The sequence below is a fragment of the Triticum aestivum genome, chromosome 7A, assembly GCF_018294505.1.
Source record: "Triticum aestivum cultivar Chinese Spring chromosome 7A, IWGSC CS RefSeq v2.1, whole genome shotgun sequence".
NCBI lineage: Eukaryota > Viridiplantae > Streptophyta > Magnoliopsida > Poales > Poaceae > Triticum > Triticum aestivum.
In genome coordinates this window covers 610,947,334-610,951,327 of record NC_057812.1, presented here as the reverse complement: position 1 = coordinate 610,951,327, position 3,994 = coordinate 610,947,334, and positions in this window count along the sequence as shown.

Here is a 3,994-nt window from a genome sequence, read left to right as displayed (position 1 = left end):
TTACGTGCGAAGGTGTAGGTGTTGGGTCCCAGCTGTCAGGGGCGAATCGTTTTTTGCCCGGACGCACTTCCTTGCGTGCGAAGGTGTAGCTGGTGGGTCCCAGCAGTCGGGGGGCGAATCGTTTTTTTTTCGGATGCACTTCCTTGCGTGCGAAGATGTAGCTGGTGGGTCCCAGTTGACAGGGGCGAATCGATTTTTTCGGACGCACTTCCTTGCGTGCGAAGATGTAGCTCGTGGGTCCCAGCAGTCAGGGGGCGAATCATTTTTTTCACGAAATACGGTGGCCCGTCCGGTGGGTCCCCGCTGTCAAGTGGAGGAATAATTATTTTGCGCGTAATAAGGAGGCACTTCCTTGCGGCTGCCGTGGACCCAGCTGTCAGCCTCTCCAAGTATAGTCCATGTCCGATGGAAGTCGTTCCTTGACCACGTTGACCACGCCACGCCGAGAGCACCAGGGCGGTGGACGACGGCGATGCCTAGGAAGGGGAAGACGCGCAGTCGGGGAAGAAGCGACAGTGGATGCACACGCAGAGAGGAGTACGAGGGTTCACTGGTTTGGCTGTGCTGCCGTCGCCGCAGAATAACAGGGGGTGTGGGTGAGTGGAGGGATGGCCTGGCCAGCGGTGGGAGTAGTAGAGGCCGGTGAGGCCTCCGCAGCAGCACAGCCGGCCATGGGAGGCAGGAGTAGGCGGCACGACCGGCGCTGCTTTGGGCGGCTGGAGCAAGAAGACCAGAGGTTGAAGAAGCACGATGGCCGTTGGATGGACATTGTACGGTCACTGCAGCTAGAATCGTTTATATTGACTAAGTTGACAAAGCCCTTGGTACATCAACTTAGTAGGCCCACAGGTCAGCTTCCAAAACGGTGCACCCCAAATGTCATGGGGAGGAATCATTTTTTGGGCGGGTAAAGCTAGAATATCCGAGATTGAAGAAGAACCACAGCATCCGTTGGATGGACATCCAACAACCACTGCTGCTAGAACCGAGTGTTGACTATAAGTTGACAAAGCCTTGCATATGCGTCAACTCTGTTTTTTAGGGGACGCGTCAACTTAGTAAGGCCAGAAGTGTGTGACAGAGAACTTATAGCCCTTTTGAGATTTGTAAGAATGTGGAGCCCATTTTTGAATTCTAATGGAATGTACTACAACCTATTTACAGTTTGTTAAAAGTACAGCCCATTTGAACCAACCGTTCAAAACAGAATTCAATAAAATTTCCCACATTTTGATGGGATCCGAAATATTTTTATCCTGAAATTTCTACTCAGATTAAATACAATTTCAATATAAATTTATATTACCTAAAAATCCAACGAAACATTGCGCTCGCAACAATTAATGAAATTAAAATTTTCAATATCCAAAAACAATATTTTATAAAGTAATCACGTGTTTGGTGCATTTTTATAGTTATTGCCTAGTTTTTATAATTACATCCCATTTATTATTTCTTAAAGCCCATTTTCTTGTTAAGCCTAATGCATCCCCCCTAGGAATGATTTGCAGCCCAGCGGGGCAGAGAATAACAACTTGACCATGCCTGGGTATTCCTAAAAAAAGTATAGCTGGGCTAGCCAGTTTCAGCTTGAAAAAAATTAATATCTGGGTTGGATATCAGGCCTGGGCTAGACGGGCAATAGCCCGCCCAGTTAATACCTGCAGCGATATTTTCGTTGTTGTTCAGAGGAGAAAAATTAATATGTGGGCAAAACATCAAAAAACTCTGTAGCTCTCACACCTCAAAAACACAAATACTGCTCGAGCTACTTGGTCCCAGCTGTCGGGTGCTTCTTGTGCAATTCTCTCGTTTATTGACTACTACATAGGTTGACAATGGTGTGGGACCGTGATGTCACGAAACCAGGAGGAAGCAAAATAAATTATAGTTATATATATATATCCTTATTATATATATATATAATAAGGAGGCACTTGCGTACGTGAGGCTATGGACCTGGTGGGTCCCCATTGTCATCCTCTCCAAGTAAAGTCATCTCCTTGCCCGTGCGCGCTTTCCGCCTGAAATAGTCAGCGCCGCCCGCCCCTCTTCGCGGTGCAGGCGATTGCTCCGCCTTCAAATGACACAAGTGTCGTCCGTCCGTCCATCTGCCGCCCACATTAATGATACGCGGTTGCCGAGGCGGCTACTCCAGCGCCACACGTCCGTCCCTCCACCCACCCACCATTGCTATATAAACTGCTGCGCCGGCCATAGTCGCAGTCATTCGCATCCGTTCCCTTTCTCCTGTCCCACACCACTACTGCCCACCATGGCTTCCTCGCGCTCCAGCGCTCTACGGGACGGGTGGACAACGGACCACAAGGATATTGCAGCCATTGTTGCTGACAGGCGGCCGACAGGCAGCCGAAGGATGACGACGTCCCAATGGAGAACATGGTAGTCGATGATCCAGCGCCAACCCCCTCCTCCGCGCCATCCTCGCCGGTGCATTGCACCATGACCATCGGCAAGGCCCGTGCCCAATATATGGATAGGGTGAGGCAGATGCGTGAGGAGTAGTTCCGGGAGGCGCAGGCCGACACCGCCTACAACCACCATCTCCTCCAGGAGCACCTGCAGGCGGAGGAGCAGATCGCCGCGGAGCGGGCGGAGCAGGAGGCGCTGCTTGACTCATACCGCTCCGCACGCAAGGGCCGCCTCGAGCGCTAGCGGTACCGCATGCGGGTGGCGGAGGCTGCGGCCGCCTACAAAGAGGCTAGCAAAGAGGGCGATGAAGTGGGCGAGGCGCTGTTTGGCGAGACCGAGGACGAGGCAGAGGACAATGCCGGCTCCGACGAGTCCCCGCTCCGCTGGTGTCGACGAGGCCCTACTCCGCCGAGGCCCCGCGGCGCCAACAACGAGGCAGAGGACACCGCCGGCTCCGCCGAGGCCCTGCCCCACCAACAACAAGGCAGATGACATCACCGGCTCAGCCAAGGACCCACCCTGCTGGCAACATGGGGGAGGATTTCCACCGCTCCGCTGAGGCGCCGCCCGCCGGCAACGAGACAGAGGACATCTCGCCGGCTCCGCCGAGGCCCCGCCTCGCTGCCAACAAGGCCGCGCCACATAGAAAACGAGGAAGAGTAGAACACGGTAGGTCGTTGCCGCTCGGGTCCAAGTAAGTCCACCGCTGCTACCCTCCGGTGGAAGCCAAGCTAGGATGGTTGACCATTGACGGCCGGTTAGCTTCTTGGCGGCGACGTGGAGTCGGAGAGCTGCGCTGTAGAAGAACGCTGCTTCTACTTAACTGCTGATGCAGTTGGCTGACTGACACGTGGGCCCAACAGGACACATGTCAGTTACGCAACTGCACCTGCAGTTAAGTTACTGAAGCTTCTGTTCGGCTCAGCGGGACACAGGTGGGTAGCTTCGGTTAATTAATTATACCTCCAGTGCACCCCTTTTTAGTTGAAGAATGTATGAAATGTAATGAAATCTGGCATGTTTATATGAAATCCGACCGTGTATGAATGAATTTATTTCGATTAGTTTGAATTCCTGTATCACTGGCATTGGATGAACATGCAAAACAATACGTACTACCATTATTTCCAGGGTGATCACCTCGTTTGCAGCAGTTTCACATGTACTCCCTCCGGTCCTTTCTAGTCTGCATACAAGTTTTGTCTGCAGTCAAAGTATCTCTTCTTTGACCAATCTTATACAAAAAAGTATGCACTTTCAGAATGTGCGAAGTAAAAAGGAACAGAAGGAGTACAAAGAGTTTGAGCATCTTTTTAGCATTTCTGGACATTGCAATGAAATACACAGGCCTGGCAATTCATAGAGAACATTCAAAACAATCGATGATTATGCATCTCAGTGACTCACATGTCAGAGGCAATATTTACTTCACAACTAAAGAATAAATAAAAAATTGATTGACGCTGCTGATAGCAAAGGGCGTCCCACTCGAAAATATCAAACGCATGTCTTGCTAAAATCAATGAGCAAAATTTGACAAGGTTGTCCCATTCCAAAATAT